Source organism: Marmota monax, unplaced genomic scaffold, assembly GCF_021218885.2.
Source record: "Marmota monax isolate L192 unplaced genomic scaffold, Marmota_monax_Labrador192_F-V1.1 WCK01_AAM20220418_F8-fsc00042, whole genome shotgun sequence".
In the NCBI taxonomy this organism is placed as follows: domain Eukaryota; kingdom Metazoa; phylum Chordata; class Mammalia; order Rodentia; family Sciuridae; genus Marmota; species Marmota monax.
The window spans coordinates 11129059-11148034 of record NW_026693008.1 but is presented as its reverse complement, the minus strand read 5'-3'; the positions used below and the strand labels follow the sequence as shown (position 1 = coordinate 11148034).

General features: G+C 37.3%; 1 long non-coding RNA gene across 3 annotated transcripts in view; it reads left to right on the top strand.

The window, feature by feature from the left end:
- Nucleotides 1–3613: 3613 nt before the first annotated feature.
- LOC124098214 (uncharacterized) overlaps nucleotides 3614–18976 on the top strand; it is a 71933-nt gene continuing 56570 nt past the window's right edge. For all 3 annotated transcript variants that reach the window (XR_006853503.2, XR_006853501.2, XR_006853500.2), the window contains exon 1: nucleotides 3614–3783. This is a non-coding gene — a long non-coding RNA (uncharacterized LOC124098214). The remainder of the gene's footprint in view (nucleotides 3784–18976) is intronic.

Sequence of the window (18976 nt, the reverse complement as noted above, 5' to 3'; positions counted from 1 at the left end):
AGTCCTTTGGGTATAGTCTGAGGAGAGGGATAGCTGGGTCAAATGGTAGTTCCAGTCCCAATTTTCTAAAGAATCTCCATACTACTTTCCATATTGGCTGCACCAATTTGCAGTCCCACTAGCAGTGTATGAGTGTAGCTTTTTCCTTATATCCTCGCCAACACTTATTGTTGTCTTCATAATAGCTACCATTCTGACTGGAATGAGATGACATCTTAGAGTAGTTTTGATTTGCATTTCTCTGATTGCTAGAGATGCTGAGCATTTTTTCATATATTTGTTGATTGATTGTATATACTCTTTTGAGAAGTGTCTATTCAGGTCCTTGGCCCATTTATTGATTGGGTTATTTTTTTTTTTTTTTTTTTTTTGGTGTTTAGCTTTTTGAGTTCTTTATATACCCTGGGGATTAGTGCTCTATCTGATGTTTGGGGTGTAAAGATTTGCTCTCAAGATGCTCTCTGTTCACCTCACAGATTGTTTTGATTCTTGATTTTAATTCTTGCACAAAGGAGTCTTATATCTTAGCTATTTTGAATACTACCATAAGAAATATGGGCATGCAGGTATCTCTTTTGTATATTGATTTCGTTTCCTTTGGATTATATACTCAGAAGTGGGGCAACTGGATTATATGGTAGATATATTTTTAAGTTTTCTGAGAAAATTCCCTACTTTTCTCCATAATGGCTATTCTAATTTACATTCTCACCAGCAGTATAGGATAATTCCTTTTTCACCGAATCTCACCAGTATTTGTTATTTTTTGCTTTATTGATAATTACTACTGTAATTGGAATGAGATGGTATCTCCTTGTGGTCCTTGTAGTTGATGTGCATTTCCCTAGTGGCTAATGTATTTGTGGGCCATTTGTATGCCTTCTTTTCAGAAGTGCTTAAAATCATTTTTCCATCATTTAATTGGATTACTTGATTTTTGTTAAGCTCTGCAAAGGCTTTAATAAATCTTAATGATTCTAAAATAATTGATATAATCCAAAACATACATTTCAAATCAGAGGAGCATGTGTCAGGATCAGACTTGGAAATTCTTCAAGTCTCTATGGTGAAGAGATGGCAAATGAACGTTTTATAATTCGAACAATTTATAATGTTTGCTGAGTGGTATATGGATAATGTGCACTAGAAATTACAATAGGAATGAATATTTGGGGGCAATATAAAACTCAAATAAATTGACTTCAGATTTTTTGTCCTTTGTTGCTACAGTTGCATTGTTCTTTGTATAAAAATTTACACAAATGCAAGAAATGGCTTAGTAAATACTTAGTGAAAATAAATGCATTACCCTTCCTCAGAACTGATACCAGACACCAGTATATTACTGACCTCACATTTTACTTATTTATTTTTATGTGGTGCTGCGGATCGAACCCAGTGCCTCACATGTGCTAGGCAAGCGCTCTACCACTGAGCCACAAGCCCAGTCCCCTGTCCTCACATTATATAGTCACTGTGTTTTGAACAAATGATCAAGAGGCTCTGATCATCTCCAACTGTGAAAAAATGAGCATCTCTAAATCTGTGGGCATTTGTTCCAGGCAGATGACTCCACTGTCAGCTCTCCTGCTCACTCTTGTCCTTAGCACAATAAATAGAATTTTTTTTTCCTCCTATCCCCCAGTTTTCATGATGTTCCCAAATCTGGACCTGAGTCATCCTTTCTGTTTACTCTTTCCTCTTGACTATTTCATGGTAATTCCAAGGCTGCTTTTTTTTAGACATTTTTACTGTCAGTTAACTGCCATGATTCCCTATGTCATTTTTGACCCATTGACCCTAGCCAAGTCTCATTAATTCTTGGTCCTCCCTTTTCATAGAACAGTGTTGCCTGCATTGTCCCTTTGGGGGTGGCTGCATAAACATGTGAGAAAGCTAGTTTTCTCTTAACCTTTACTTTGGAGGCTTTCTCTTTAGGTGACAGTCGTCCTATGATGAATATGTTCCTATTGCTGATGAAAGCTGGCTTCTGGATGAGGAACATTTGTCTCTGTTTCAAGGTTTCACACCCTTTTGCAGTAGTCTTTTCCAACTGAATTAGCAATGTTCTTATCGTCAATGAAAACGATAAAGATTAATCATTGGTCCCTTCATGGTCCTCGGTCCATCATTCATCAACCGGGGTTCTGCATTGTGTAGCATCGTTGGGCCCGACCGTTTCCAAGGGACAGATCAATCATTACTGCGTGGTGAGAGCACACTCAGTGTTTGCCAACAGCATGATCTACTTAGCCATCTGCCCAGGGCCTAACTATAATCTGAACAGTTTCTTTAATAGGAACTTTCGGCATAATATAGAAAATACATACTTTAGTAAAGAATTAACAATACATACTCAATAGTGTTTAGCACCTACTAATCTAATCTGCAACTGAATTAGGCTGTGTTTTATCTGTACTTAGAACTCAAATACACTTGGCTTTAGACCAATTCTATTCATTGCTAATAAGAGTGAAAAGAGTTTGTACTAATGGAAGGCTATGCCTTGGTCTTATGTACACATGTTGCATTTACAGTGTTTTTCTTTCTTTTGCTTCACAGTAGTCCTGTGGGGTGTTGGTGTTATCATTGTGCCCATTTTGAAGATGGGAAAGTTAGAAAGATAGAACAAAGTGATGTGCTCAAGATCACTGTGCTCAAGTACCTGTGGCCAGTGTCATACCTGGGTACATTGAAAAAATAGCAGTGCACAAAGCATTTACAACTGACAGTGGATTAAGGCAGTCATTTCCCTCTCATCCAGTCCTGACCTCAATGCCCACCTTCCACTTTGAAATTCATAGGAATGTTTGTTTTTTTTTTATTCCTCCCAGTAGTCTTGCTGGATATCCTACTTCTCAGCTAAGGATACAAAGCCAGATAACTCCAAGGTACCTGCTCTTTCAATTTTATCTATTGCATTAGCCAGAGAACTCATGTGCTACTGTTTCTCAGGACTCAGAATTTCACAGAATGCAATACGTTCTGAGATCACTTTAGAGACCCTAATCCCAGTCATTCATGTACAATGAACATTGGCAATATCCAGCCCATGGGTGCAGCAAACTCGAGATGTTCCACGGGTTCTTTCCTACTCATAAAAGATTTCATCTTTGATTATTTTAATATTGTAATTTTTTTTTCTTTTTCAAAGTAGAACTGGTAATAAAAAGCTAAAGTGTCAACTAGACAAAATACTTCTGGGCTAGTCTTCAAAACCACCCAATAAGTTAAAGAAATAGTTAATGTATTAAACAATGAACAGGAAGTGGACATAAATTAACTAAGTCTACTTTTTTTTTAAACTTTACTGAGTAAGTAAAGTAAAAACCACACTATTACTGAGGCTGTGAGCACCCAGGAAAGAAAACAGCCTGATGGGATTCATTCCCCTTCACTCTAAGAGACCCCGTGACCCAGGAGAACTTAATTAAAGTATCTTGGGTTATTTTCACATGTGCCAATGTCCCCCTGGCTCTGTTGAGAGAAGTTCTGCCCCAGTGATGGGTCAAGGCATGAGCAGGCATAAATTAAATGGTAAGCCAGCAGTAGCACCAGGGTGGAATGGGCCCTTGGCCCAGGTATGCCTCTCACCCTTGAGAATCCCAAGGAGCATTCTGAGCCTCTCCTGCCTCTGACCCAGGAACTGAAGTCCAAGTGAGAGCAAGAAGAACATGAGAAGCCCATGGCCACTTCCAGTAGGCAGCCCAGGGGACATGTGCAGGAGAGGAGAGACATCCTTTTCAATGATAGCTTCTGAAAGTCAATGATGTCCCCTGAAAGGTGAGGTATGGTCACAAATGCCTTCTGGATTGCTGTTGTTTCAGTGACACTCCTGATTTTGTGATTTTGGGGCAAATCACTTTACCCCTCAATTTAACTCAACCTGGTGGAAACCCAGGAAGACTTCCTTTGCCCAAGGAAGATACCCTGAAGCCACCTTAGAAGAACCTCTTTGGAGACAACTCCTGAGGCTTATTTTTAAAATTTCTTTCTTTTCACTTATTTATACATTTAAATTAACTTTATTTCTATTTTATGTGTTTATATTTGTATTGACTCTATTTCACGAATAATGTTCACTATGGAAAATTAGGAAGCTCCAATTAACAAAGTACATGAATACTAACCTCAGGTGCCACTGTCTCGCGGATAACCTCTTCCAGCATACTGTTGAATGTCTTTTATATCTCTTCGTTTTTAAGTGGGCAGGAAAGACACATCCACAACACACACACATGCACCCCCACACCCCTCTTTGCACACAAATTGAATCACAACTTTCAGATCTTTGTTTCTTTAATATAGCTTAGAATGTCTCTCCATGTCATTCAGTATAGTTTTCTTCTAATTTTCATTCATATGAAATTAGAAGGAATGTTTGTGGACCTGACGCTTGGTTTAAGAGTACAAATGAAGGTTGATATAGCATATGTCTAAATATTTTAAAGTTATAAAGCTGCCTATATAATGTTAAATGATACATATATTTTCATCGAATCATGATAAATATGACTTTATTACAACTTAGAGAATCAGGCTCAAATTTAGACTCCTTGAGTCCCTTGAGTGTCATGCTAGAACATGGTGATACAAGGTGACCTGGCCTCAGTACGCCTCTTCCCATCTTTAGCACTTTCTGCTAAATAAGGGGCTTCTCATGCACAGGTGGGAAGTTTCCAGCCTATGTGCTCACATTCTGTCTATACCACCTGCCAGAAGCTACCTCTCAGACCTATAAATAGGTACACTGCCATTGCGGGTTGCCCTCAGGATATGGACCTGGGAGCTCAGAGCCACTTGCAGGTGCTATGCACCAGGAGTAAGAGCCAGAGGAAGGGCTGCAGGTTATAGCACCCCTTTGGTGTGAGACTCACTGACAAAAAGGGAAAACCTAGCTGGAGGGGGGCCTGGAAGGGACCTCTAGAGCAGGAGGCCCCAGGGAGTACTGGTGATCATCAGCATTCCTGTGCTGATTCGTTTATACTGACCTGGTTGTTTCCGCAGGTTAAAAGTTCACTGGCTCAATCAAAAGGTTTGACCACTTTAAGGCTTTGGAACCCTATTTGTGAATGGCTCTTCTAAATATTGGAGCAGGACTGGGATTGTGGCCCAGTGGTAGAGCACTTGCCTAGCACGTGTGAGACTCTAGTTTCAATTCTCAGCACCACATAAAAAAATAAAACAAAGATTAAAAAAATTAAATATTGGAGCTAATTTGTATCCCATCAACAGTACAAGGTCCATGCCTAATAGAAAATGCCATAAGCATGTCTGTGTGGAATAATCTAATTTTTCTTATTTATCTCCAATCTGGTGGATAAAAATGGCCTATTGCTGATTGAATTCACATCTCATTTAATATGAAAAGATCCCTTTGTCACATGAGTTTGGCTATTTGTACTGCATCTTCTATGATTTAACCACGTCCTTTAGCTTTCTATTAGGTGGGTTAATTTGTTCTCTATCAGTTCTTGGTCCGTTAATGTTTTAGTGCTTTGGTATATCCATAAAAACCTTTATTCTCAATTAGATTAAAAAATTATTGTTCCTTGTATGTTTTTATGGGTCCTTTAACTCTCAAGAAAAACGTTCCCAAAATGGACCATTTTGAGAAATCAATAGTACTAAACTCAATGATCTATACATACAGGTCAATTTGATTCAACAAATATTTGTTCATCACCTATATGTATTAGTTAGAAGGACAGACGGATCCCAACAATTGCATCTAAAATTACTGAGGTTCAATATTAAAATGGGATGAAATTAATGTTACAGGCACAGGAGGACACTTCATAATGCTCCACCTACTTAGAAACAGAATGTGTGTCTACATTTATGGAAATAGAAATCACAAAAAAATTATACTTCCTGTTTGGTATCCAAAGCCGTGTGTGCCAAGGACTGTATACATGCATGTTTATTTTAATTGGGAATAAAAATAGTTTCCCCCCTTATACTCATTTAAATTGTACTTCTATTGAAAACCCTTTTTTTAATTGAGACAAAATATTTGTACATCTTTATGGAATGCATTATGGTAATTCAGTACATGTATACAATATGTAATAAATCAGGGTAATAAATATTTCCATCTCTTCAATCATTAATCATTTTTATGTGTTGGGAGTTTTATACTCTTCTAGACATTAGAAATACATTACAGGTTGTTTTAACTGATGATCACCCCGCCGTGCTATAGAAAAAGTGAAATGAACCCCTCCTATTTTTGATGCCTCTCATGGAACTGCTTCCCACCTTCCTCCCTTTGCCTGCTAATCTCTAGTGATGACTATTACTTTACATTCTTCTATTAGATAGTTTTTTGGCTTCCACATATGAGCAAGAACATGTACTGTTTGTCTTTCTGAGTCTGGCTTATTTATTAATGTGGTAACCTCCAGTCCCATCCATGTTGGTAAAAATGACAAGATTTTACTCTTTTGTGGCTGAATAATACTCTGTATATATATATACCTTGTTTTCTTTAACCATTCATGCCCATCTTGATGGGCATCCAGGTTGGTCTTATATTTTAGCTATTGTGAATATGGTGCTACAAAAAATATACAGTGCAAGTATCTTTTTGGAATGATTTTTTCTCCTTTGTCTATATATACCCCATAGTAGAATTGCTAGGTCATATGGTAGTTCCATTTTTAAGTTTCTGAGAAATATCTGTACTGTTTTCCATAAGAGCTATACTAATTCATATTTTTAGCACAATATATAATGGTTCCCCTTTCTTCACCTCCTCATCAGCACTTGTTATTTTTTGTGGGATTTTTTTTTTTTTGTACCAGGGATTGAACTCAGGGCACTTAACCACTGAGCCACATCAGCAGCCCTTTTTTGTATTTTATTTATAAAAAGGGTCTCACTGAGTTGCTTAGCACCTTGCTAAATTGCTGAGGCTGGCTTTGAACTTGGAATCCTCTTGCCTCAACTTCCCTAGCCACTGGGATTATAGGCATGCACCACTGTGCTGGGTCCATATTTTGTCTTTGATGATATCCATTCTAACTGGGTTGAGATGCTATCTCACTGTAGGTTTGATTTTCATTTTCTCTGGTGATTAGTGAGATGGTTTTTTATTTGGGGGGTGGGTATGTACCAGGGATTGAACTCAGAGGTACTTAACCACTAAGCCACATCCCCAGCCCTATTTTGTATTTTATTTAGAGACAGGGTCTCACTGAGTTGCTTAGCAGCCTTGCTGTTGCTGAGGTTGACCTTGAACCTGCGATCCTCCTGCCTCATTCTCCTGAGCCTCTGGGATTGTAGGCATGTGTCACCACGCCCAGTTAGACTGCATTTTTTCATGTACTTGTTGCTTGTTGGCCATTTATTATTTCTCCCATTGAGACATGTCTACTTTCCTCTTTAGCCTATTTTTCAATTGGATTATTATCTTTTTCTTAAGTGTACAGCTTCTGCATTTACTTACATATATACATATGCTAAATATCAATCCCTGGTTAGATGAAGAGCTTGCGGGTATCTTCTCCAATTTGGTAGGTGGACTCTTTAACTCTGTTGATTATTTCCTATGCTGTTCAGAAGCTTCTTAACGTGATATAATCCTATTTGTTTATTGTTACTTTTGTGCCATGTGCCTTTGAGTTTTTGTCTCAAAAAAAAAAAAAAAAAATCAATACCTACACCAAAATTGTCAAGTGCATCTCCTATGTTTTCTTGTAGTGATTCATAGTTTCAGTTTTAATATTTAGGTCTTTTACCCATATTGAGTTGATTTTGTGTATGGCAAGAAGAGATCTGATTTCATTTTTCTGCTTTTGTGTATCCAATTTTGTAAGCACCATTTATTGAAGAGATTGTCTTTTCTCCACTGTATGTTCCTGGTACCTTTGTGAAAAATCAGCTGGAAGCCAGATGTGGTGGTACACACTTGTAATGCCAGCAACTCAGCAGGCTGAGGCAGGAGGGTCTCAGTTCAATGCTGGCCTCAGAAACTTATCAAGGCCCTAAGCAAGTCTGCTGATGATGCTTTCCATTAAATTTTTAAATTTGGTTCATTGATGCCTTCATTTTGAGGATTTCTGCTTGAGTCTCCCCTGCCCCAGAATCTTTCTCTTTCTGAAAGTGATCTTTCACTTCCTGTATTGTTTCTCTGATTTCATTCCTTACATCATCCTTTACCTACAGATTAGTTTAACTATGAACATTCTAAACTCCTTCTCTGACATTTCTTGCACTGGTGGTTTCAGTGGATTCTGTTATTGAAGCATCTTGGTTTATTTGGAGTGATTTGTTCCCTTGATTTTTCATATTGTTTGTGTGACTACCCATCTAACAGTTTGGATCTGAGGCAGTCGAGTTTCTACCCTGTAGACTTAGAGTGTCCCTGAAGATTTCCAGTATGTCACCAGTTAGGGGGAGACAAATAATAACAATAAGCAATTCAAACAATATGCAGCATTAAGCCAAATGTCTCCTACTATGGCATCTACATGTTAATTGTCACAATAAACAGAAATGATGTGATCAGTTATGGCCCACAGTAGTATCAGTAATCTTGCAAAAGGGCTTGTAATTTCAAATAGTGGGCAGGGAGAGAATAAAAATGATGTAGGACATGATGATTATGAGGGAGGAGGAGAGAAAAAATAGAAATAAAAAATTAAAACATGAAAGACAGCACAATAGATTGCCTGTTAGCAGAAGAGAAAAAAGGGAAACAGTTAAGTGTGAGAAAAATATATACAGAAAAAAAATTTTAAATTAAAAATAAAAGAATGCAAAACAAAATAGAAATATACTAATCAAACATCCCAGTTCTTACAATGCTGGTCTCTGAAAAATAACTGGCTTCAAAAATGCTGGAAATGAGAAAAACAATGTGAATATGTCTACATGTCCATGAAACATTCAGATCATAGTTAAACAGAGAAATGAAAAAGGAAAAATTAAAAATATATAGATATATCTATATATCTATCTCTATATCTATATGTATCTAAATGTATCTACATGTATCTATATCTATATCTGTGTGTGTGTGTATAGATAGATAGATAGATAGATAGATGAAAAGTTAAAGAATTGTTTCTGTTGGAGTTCAAATGATTCTCAGCTTCTCTTCTTAACAGTATCAGGTTGTGTGGCCTGGAGTGTGATGCCTGCTCCACCCTCAGGCTGGGGATTGCTGGAGTGTAAGAGGAAATCTGATAGGCAGAACTCCTGGAGGCAGGGTTTAGGCTTAGGTAGTGTCTAGGTTTTTCCTTGAATGGTGATTGGTTTGAAGAGTTTATATCAGTGCACCTCCAGGGCCCAGCAGTTGCTGGTCCACCCTGGAGACTGGACCCTAGGGATCTCCCCTGGGTTCCACTCATACGGTGGAGGAGCCGATTCTTAGTTCCCTCCCACCTGCAGACCCTATGTTTCCTCGTCTTTTAGGTTAAGTCAGTCTCCAAACTCAATCTCTCCTGCTCCTGCCCTTTCAAATTCCTAGCCAGTTTCATCTCTCCCAGCTGGTCCTACAAATGGCCAGATTTTGGGGGGAGAGGAAAAGCTGTGTGAATTTCCGTGACTGGTGTTTCCCTGTATAAACCCCTCTCCACATTTGATTTTTCCCTTGGTCACTTAGGCACCCTCTATGTCATGCAGTGTGGGTTTACCAAGCCTGTACTGGGGGCCAAACTCAGGTTTCACAAGAATTAGCTCTGCCTGCTGCCAGCCCCTGTGCCACGTCTGTGAAATGGTTCTTTCCTCTGTCCTCTGCATACAACCTGGAGAGATGGGGTTTGTTTCCCACATAAAGATAATGTGTAGTTTATTTTTTAGTTTAGTTGGGCAGTGTCTTTGATCTCTCCATACCAGACACACCTCAGGCCTCCTAAAAATGTGGGTTCCTTTAATTCCCTTATCCTTCCACTGTGCTCATGGATTGACCACTCTGGCTGCAGCAGCAATGGTCATACTGGGGATTTCTTATTTTATTCTTTCTTATTCTTGGTCTTACACCATGGAGCTGCCAGGAAAGCGACCTTCTCTATTTCACCATCTTGAAAAATCACATCTGATTTTATTTATTTCAGCCATTTTTTTTCCCTTGGTTAGTCTAGCAAAGTGCCTGTCAGTTTTGCTTTTTCTTTTACAAGACCAGCTCTTTCTTTCATTGACCTTTTGTATTTTTTTTTTTTTTTAGTTTTGATTTTATTTATTTCTGCTCTGATCTTCATTACTTTTTTGTTTCTACTAATTTGGGGTTTGGTTTGATCCTCCTTTTTAAAATTCTTGAGAGACGTTGTAGATTGAGATATTTTTAAATATATGCATTTATTGCAATAAATTTCCCTCTTGATACTGCTTTTGGTGAAGCCCATGGATTTTGATTCGTTGTCATTTTCATTTGCTTCTAGAAAAAAAATTTTAATTTTTCCTTTAATTTACTCAATTACTCATTGGTCATTTAGGAGCATGTTTTTCAATTTCTATGTATTTTTAGAATTTCCATTCTTCTTGTTGATTTATAGTTTTACTCCATCATGGTCTAAGAAGGTGCATGATATGATTTTTAGAAATTCATTGAGACTTGATTTGTGGCCTATGACATGATTTATACTGGAGAATGTTCGTGTGCTAATGTGAAGAATGTGTACTGTGCTGCTGTTGGATGAAATATTTTGTAAATATTTTTTAGTTCTGTTTTTCTACACTATAGTTCAACTCAGATATTTCTTTGTTGAACTTCTATCTGAATGAGCTGTTCATTTTGGAAAGTGGAGTGTTGAAGACCTCGAATATTATCTTATTGGAGTCTGTCCCTCCCTTTATAGTTGAAAATATTTATATATTTTGATAGTCTTGTGTTGGAGACACATACACACACACATAATTGTTATATCTTCTTGCTGCATATTCAAAAATATATTTCTAATTTGGTTCCCAAATGCATATATATATATATATACTATGGATTCTATGCATGCATATTTATTTTACCTAAAAATAAAAATAGCTTTCTCTCTTCCACTCAAATTTTCATCCTTTATCTTGTGACTGTGCATTTTCCATGATACACACACAAAAAAAGTGTAGACGAGAACAGTACTAATGGGTATCCCAATCTTCTTCTCAGAGGAAAATCTTTTAATAATTTGCTATTGATGATAATATACTTTATATGTTTTATGTAAATACTTTGATTAGAGGAAAGAAATTACTTTTTTTTTTTGTACTGAGGATTGGACCCAAGGGTACTTAACCACTGAGCCACATCTTCACTTTTTTTTTTTTTTTTTTTTTTGAGTATTTTTGAGACTGGGTCTCCAGTCTGCTTAGGGTCTTGCTAAGTTGCTGAGGCTGGCATTGAACTCATAAACCTCCTTCCTCAGCCTTCTGAGTCACTTGAGATTACAGGTGTGTGCCACCATGCCTGGCCATAAATTACATTTTATTTCTAGATTTCTAAAAATTCATGAATGAACATTGAAATTTATTCAGCATTTTTTCCTACATATATACAATACTCATTTTTTCCCTTTATTTATTCAGTTAATACAATAACTGTAATTGACTGATTTTCAAATGCTAAGACAGCTAAGAATTCTTGGAATAAACCAAGGTTGGCTGTGAATGTTCTACTGCACATAAATCAGTAGCTCTGCTTTAGTAATGCTTTACTTGGGATTCTTATGTTTATGTTCATTAGAGAGACTGGCCTGTAATTTTCTTTTCTGTAATGCTCTTTTTAGTGTTGATACTAAAATTATTCTGTCCTGTTCTGTGAGTTATGAAGCATTCTAATAGTTTTCATTCTCTTTTTCAATTTCTTTCAGTATCATGCTAACTATCTCAGGGAGCCTAACTTCCACCTCACTTTTCAGTTGTGTCTAAGATGCTATCAAACTCCTCTTTTTACTTGGTCTCTGGTTCATTTATCTCTATTTTATAATTGCCTATTTTCCACTGAAATTTCCAGCATTACCATCTTGAGCAAGACTGTGTCTGGGAATCCCTTTCCCTAATGCTCTCTGGATTTCTTTCTATGGTCTAATGCTTCTCTTGGCTTTTATTTTTACTATCCTGTTCCCTGCCTGGATAGACAGAGCAAGTCCCAACACCAGCCCTGATTCATGATGTGGAGAACTAGAGTCTATTGCTTGATGGAAAGAATGTAGTCACCTTATAATGAGAAAGGGTACAGGAAAGGGAAAATCAGTCTACCTCTTGATTTGGTTAATTTTCACAGTGTTATGACTGGGTCCCTATTATCCACTCTCATGTTCCCATCTGTATCTTCCTTGTAGCACTTTTATCTCCATTACAAACTGTAGATTTTTGTGGGTGAGTCATTGGTTAATATGCATCTTCAGCATCATCTCATACATTAACAGCATCCTTAATAAGTTGTAAGGCATAAGAAAGCAGAGACTGGACTAGGTTGCCTATCCTGTGTCCCCTCTCCTAGATCAGTGCTTGGCATGGGCTGTGTGTATAATAAATATTAATGGAGTGAAAAATAGAGCTGCATAGCCAGTTATATTATAAAGGTTCTACTACCTATTTCCATTTTTCAGATGATAAAATGAAAGTTCAGGGAGATAGCAGAGCTGTCACCAACCATCTTTATTATCTGTCTGATTGTAAAATCAGTGCTCTTGCTCTCTATATTGATGAACCCAGATCCACATGGGTTCTGTTTGGTAACACACACAGCAGGCATTTTCACATCATGCTTAGGGTGACTTGGACCTTTATGGGACATGAGAGAGTTGCACTGTTGCTGGTCTTCCAACACAAGCCATTGAAATGCTTGGCTTTGTTTTTACTAGGCAATACCAGCTGAGAGATAAATCAGATCTATTACTTTTGGGCACAGTGGCAGAAAATGGTCAATTTATCATCTCTTTCTTCTTCTAGACTCCCAAATGATAGCACATGGCTGGTAGTGGTTAACATTTAGGAATTTCTCTTCCACACCTGGCAGGCCATTTTCTCAGGGTCATTCACCTCTACAGACCTCCACTATACACAGAACTGGCTCTTCATGCACTTTGTTCATAGGATAAAGTAAGGACAGAGGAAAGATGCCACTGTGTGGCCCAGTAGAGCAGTCAGAAGATGACAGAGTAGCAGCCTGGTCCAGGCTTGATCCTAAGGAAGTCTGTGCAAGATGGAAAGCAACCTTGACTGAAATACTTTTTTCACTGAGGCTTGGCTTTAGAGTAGAAAAAAACAAGTGTGACCTATTAATTAATTTTTCTGAAGCTTCATTTTGTTATCTGCAAAGTAGGGAAGGATGAGGTACATAATCGCAGACGATGAAGGAAGGTTCTTGGTCTAAAGGAGTGCTGCCTTAGCCAGACCAGTGTCCATTCCATCTTCTCTGGGGAACAACAGCCCATCCTTTCTTTGGAAAAACTACCCCTTGACACTTAGACTATGGTTTCAGGTTGGCCTCCATTCATGGTTGCAGACATAGAGCATATGATCTAGGTCTGACCAATCAGGATTTCGATCACCCTGATGGATTTATTTGTAGACAGGTTTGTGATCAAATATAATTAGAATGATGCCTGAAGTTGAGCACAGAAGGGACCTGTAGGGAGTCATCATGTGGAACCTGACACAAAGTTAACTGAGATGACAGAGAACCTGAAGATGGGTAGTACCAGGTTCCTGGATTATGCCACTCCTGAAGGCTATACCTGGATTGTTCTATCACTTAACCAACCAAATGCCCATTTTCAGTTAAGCGGTTCCAGCTAAATACTTTTTAAAAATTTAATTGATTTTATTTTTTAAATACATGACAGTGGAATGCATTACAATTCTTATTACACGTATAGAGCACAATTTTTCATATCTTTGCATATAAAGTATGTTCACACCAATTCATGTCTTTATACCTGAACTTTTTTTTGCATTACAATTCTTATTTCACATATATACCACAATTTTTCATGACTTTGTATATAGATAGGCTGACACCCAATTCATGTCTTCATACATGTACTTTGGATAATGATGTCGATCACATTCCACCATCCTTGCTAATCCCCTGACCCTCCTTTTCCCTCCCACCCCTCTTCCCTATCTAGAATTTATCTATTCCTCCCATGTTCCCCATCCCTACCCCACTTTGAGTCAGCCTCCTTATATCAGAGAAAACCTTTGGCATTTGTTTTTTGGGATTGGCTAACTTCACTTAGCATTATCTTCTCCAATGCCATCTGTTTACCTACAAATGCCATGATTTTATTCTCTTTTATTGTTGAGTAAAATTTCATTGTGTATATATACCACATGTTTTTTATCCATTCATCCACTGAAGGGCATCTAGGTTGGCTCCACAGTTTACCTATTGTGAACTGTGCTGCTATAAACATTGATGTGGCTGTGTCCCTGTAGTATGCTGTTTTTAAGTCCTTTGGGTATAGTTCGAGGATAGGGATAGTTGGGTCAAATTGTGGTTCCATTCCCAGATTTCCAAGGAATCTCCATACTGCTTTCCATATTGGCTGCACCAATTTGCAGTCCCACCAGCAGTGTATGAGCATACCTTTTTCCCCATATCCTCACCAACACTTATTGTTGTTTGTCTCCATAATAGCTGCCATTCTGATTGGAGTGAGGTGATATCTTGGAGTAGTTTTGATTTGCATTTCTCTGATTGCTAGAGATGCTGAGCATTTTTTCATATATTTGTTGATTGATTGTATATCATCTTCTGAGAAGTGTCTGTTCAGGTCCTTGGCCCATTTGTTGATTGGGTAATTTTTTTTTTTTTTTTTGGTGTAAGGTTTTTGAGTTCTTTATGTATCCTAGAGATCAGTGCTCTATCTGATATGTGAAGGGTAAAAATTTGCTCCTAGGATGTAGGCTCTCTATTCACTCACAGATTGTTTCTTTTGCTGAGAAGTAACTTTTTAGTTCGAGTCCATCCCATTTATTGATTCTTGGTTTTAATTCTTGTGCTATAGGAGTCTCATTAAGGAAGTTGGAGCCTAATCCCACATGATGAAGATTAGGGCCTACTTTTTATTCTATTAGACGCAGAGTCTTTGGTTTAATTCCTAGGTCCTTGATAGAGTTAAGTTTTGTGCATAGTGAGAGATAGGGGTTTAATTTCATTTTGTTGCATATGGATTTCCAGTTTTCCCAGCACCATTTGTTGAAGATGCTATCTTTTCTCCAGTGCATGTTTTTGTCATCTTTGTCTAATATAAGATAATTGTAATTTTGTGGGTTAGTCTCTGTTTCCTCTATTCTGTACCATTGGTCTACCAGTCTTTTTTGGTGCCAATACCATGCTGTTTTTGTTACTATTGCTCTGTAGTATAGTTTAAGGTCTGCCATAGCAATGCCACCTGCTTCTCTCTTCCTGTTAAGGATTACTTTAGCTATTCTGGGTCTCTCATTTTTCCAGATGAATTTCATGATTGCTTTTTCTATTTCTATGAGGAATGCCATTGGGATTTTGATCAGAATTGAATTAAATCTGTATAGTGCTTTTGGTAGTGTAGTCATTTTGATAATATTAATTCTGCCTATCCAAGAGAAAGGTAGATTTTTCCATCTTCTAAGGTCTTCTTTGATTTCTGTCTTTAGGGTTCTGTAGTTTTTGTTGTATTGATCTTTCACCTCTTTCATTAAGTTGATTCCAAAGTATGTATGTATGTGTGTGTGTGTGTGTGTGTGTATATATATATATATATTTTTTTTTTTGAGGTTATTGTGAATGTGGTAGTTTTCCTCATTTCCTTCTCAGTGGCTTTGTCACTAATATACACAAATGCCTTTGATTTATGGGTGTTGATTTTATATCCTGCTACTTTGCTGGATTCGTTTACTAGTTTTAGAAGTTTTCTTGTGGGTTTTTTTGGTCTTCTAGGTATAGAATCATATCGTCAGCAAATAGTGCTAATTTAAGTTTTTCTTTTCCTATACATATCCCTTTGATTTCTTTCATCTAATTGCTCTGGCCAGTGTTTCCAGAATTATGTTGAATAAAAGTGGTGAGAGAGGGCATCCCTGTCTTGTTCCAGTTTTTAGAGGGAATGCCTTCAATTTTTCTCCATTTAGAATGATGTTGGCCTGAGGCTAAGTATAGATAGCCTTTATGATGTTGAGATATGTTCCTGTTATCCCTAGTTTTTCTAGTGTTTTGAACATAAAGGGGTGCTGTATTTTATCAAATGCTTTTTCTGCATCTATTGAGATGATCATATGATTCTTATCTTTAAGTTTATTGATGTGATGAATTACATTTATTGATTTCTGTATGTTGAACTAACCTTGCATCCCTGGGATGAATCCCACTTGGTCATGGTGCACAATCTTTTTGATATGTTTTTGTATTCGATTTGCCAGAATTTCATTGAGAATTTTTGCATCTATGTTATTAGAGATATTGGTCTGAAGTTTTCTTTCTTTGATGTGTCTTTGCTTGGTTTTGGGATTAGGGTGATATTGGCTGCATAGAATGAGTTTGAAATTACTGCCTCTTTTTCTATTTCCTGAAATAAATTGAAGAGTATTGGTATTAGTTCTTCTTTAAAGGTCTTGTAGAACTCAGATGTGTATCCATCAGGTCCTGGGCTTTTCTTGGTTGGTAAGCTTTTGATGGCTTCTTCTATTTCCTCACTTGATATTGGTCTTTTTAAATTGTGTGTATCTTCCTGACTCAATCTGGGCAAATTGTATGACTTAAGAAATTTGTCAATGCCTTCAATGTCTTCTATTTATTGGAGTATAAGATTTCAAATAAAATAATTTCTAATTATCCTCTGTATTTCTGTAGTTTCTGTTGTGATATTACATTTTTTCATCACATATGCTAGTAATTTGAGTTCTCTCTCCTTCTCTTCATTAGCGTGGCTAAGGGTCTGTTAATTTTATTTATTTTTTCAAAGAACCAACTTTTTGTTTTGTCAATTTTTTCATTTGTTTCTTTTATTTCGATTTCATTGATTTCAGATCTAGTTTTAATTTCTTGCTTTCTACTGCTTTTGCTGCTGGTTTGTTCTTCTTTTTCTAGGGCTTTGAGATGTACTGTGAGGTCATTCATTTGTTGACTTTTTCCTCCTTTTAAGGAATGAACTACATACAATGAATTTTCCTCTTAGTACTGCTTTTATAGTGTCCCAGAGATTTTGATATGTTGTGTCTATGTTCTCATTTACCTCTAAGAATTTTTTAATCTCTCCTTGATGTCTTCGGTGACCCATTGTTCATTCAGTAGCATATTGTTTAGTCTCTAGGTGATGGAGAAATTCTATTTCTTATTTTGTCATTGATTTCCAATATCATTCCATTATGATCTGATAAAATGGATGGTAGTAGCTCTACTTTTTTGTATTTGCTAAGAGTTGCTTTGTGGCATAGTATGTGGTCTGTTTTAGAGAAGGATCCATGTGCTGCTGAGAAGAAAGTGTATCCACTTGATGTGGTTTGAAATATTCTATATATGTCAGGTAAATCTAGGTTATTGATTGTGTTCTATAGTTTCTTTATTCAAGTTTTGTTTGGAAGATCTATCCAGTGGTGAGAGAGGTGTGTTAAAGTCACCCATGTTTATTGTGTTGTGGTCAATTTGGTTCTTGAACTTGAGAAGAGTTTGTTTGTTTGAACATAGCTACACCATTGTTCGGGGCATATATATTTATGATTGTTATGTCGTGTTGGTATATGGTTCCCTTGATTTTTCCCAACCTTTCACCTTCAGTCTGTGTATGTCTTTACCTATTACATGAGTCTCATGGAGGCAGCATATTGTTGGGTCTGTTTTTTTTTTAAATCCAATCTGCTAGCCTATGTCTTTCTATTTCTTGAATGTTCTGCTCATGGTTTCTTATTATTTTTACTGTGTGGTCTATGTTCTTTTCAAGATGATTTATTTTATATTCATTGTCTGATGTCCTATCTTCTAAGTGGTCTACTTTGTTGGTGATGTTTTCATGTCAGTTTTTAATTTGGTTTTTTATTTCTTTCATTTCAAGGATTTCTTTCTTTTTTTTTAAGAATCTCTGTCTCCCCGATGAGGTGATCTTTTGCTTCTTGGATTAGCTCATTGTCAAAGTGATCTTTCACTGCCTGTATTTGTTCTCCTATGACTTCTTTGAGATCCCAAAACATTTTAACCATGTATATCCTGAAATCTTTCTCTGTCGTTTTTCTGCTGTAGCTGCCAGTGCTTCTAATGATGTGTTGTCTTTATTTGTTTGTGGCAGTTTCTTCCCTTGTCTTTTCATGTTGCTCATGTATCTTCCTTTCCAACTCTGTGGATCTGGTATTGTTTATACCCTATAGATTTGTAGTGCTCTTATAGGGTTTCAAGATGTCTCCTTTGTGGGGAAGGACAATGTTAACAGATCCTAATATCAACAGTACATCACCTATGAATAAATTGTTATTAAGACATTTACAGTTTAGTCTCAATGTCCAGAAATGTTGGATTCAATTATTATTTAAAATATAATCAGTAGTTTCATAAAAAGGTTTACAGTTTCTGGTGGTAGACAATGAACAGGGGTCAGGTTTAGGAACATATGCGGCTCAAATGGCGATCCAATCTGATTGCCATGCCCACCATAAAATGGTGAGGAAGGTTTTCCAAAATGGAGTCGGTCTCCTTCCAGTGCCATGGTGTCTGGTGAGATGGGGGGAGCTGGGAAATGGCCTTGTGCCATGGATAGGTAGCAGCCGAGTGGCCTGCGGGGGAGCTTGGTGCAGTCTGGAGCTCTGCAGAGGTGCTGATAGGTGGTTCTACTAAGCCACTTGTGAGCTGTGTGTGAGCTAGAACTGCAGGCTTTGGGTCCAGAGTCCAGAGACTTACTCTATCCCAGAGGCTCTGATTTCTGCGCAGGTGGTCACAACACTGGTGATTTCTGTGAAAATCCACTGTATTGGAGTCTTCTCACATTCTCTGAGATGTTGTCTTCCATCTAGGTGAGACCTTGTGGACAAGCTGCCTGTCTGCTTTCTTGGTTTCATGCCACAGAGCAGC